The 325-nt window shown below is 31.4% G+C and overlaps 1 protein-coding gene across 5 annotated transcripts in view; it reads left to right on the top strand.

Moving 5' to 3' along the window:
• LETM2 (leucine zipper-EF-hand containing transmembrane protein 2) overlaps positions 1-325 on the top strand; it is a 20,858-nt gene that overhangs the window by 15,889 nt on the left and 4,644 nt on the right. The gene's annotated exons all lie outside the window — the stretch shown is intronic.

Genomic DNA, 325 nt, shown 5'->3' with positions numbered 1-325 from the left:
AAAAAAAAAAGTAAAAAAGAAGTACTATTAAGAAAAACTACCTGGGAATTAAGGACAAAAAGACAGGCTCCTAGGCATTTTATTGTTGTTGTTGTTGTTTTTAATACATGCTTTTAAACTTCTGTTCTTCATATGTACAAAATGAAAACAAGCAGCATGGTAGATTCAGTAGAGAACTGAGACATGAAACTGAATATACTATAGTTTTGGATATATGTAGCCCTCTTCCCTCCAAAGTACATGAAGAAATTACTTCCAAAGAGCAGAGATTTACTTTTCAAATGTAATTAATGTAATTGTTGAAGACAGGTTAGCTAGCTCTTCT

The sequence above is a fragment of the Bison bison genome, unplaced genomic scaffold (assembly GCF_000754665.1).
Source record: "Bison bison bison isolate TAMUID 2011002044 unplaced genomic scaffold, Bison_UMD1.0 scf7180017864105, whole genome shotgun sequence".
In the NCBI taxonomy this organism is placed as follows: Eukaryota; Metazoa; Chordata; class Mammalia; order Artiodactyla; family Bovidae; genus Bison; species Bison bison.
The sequence above is the reverse complement of the archived record's forward strand: the minus strand, read 5'-3'. Positions and strand labels throughout refer to the sequence as shown.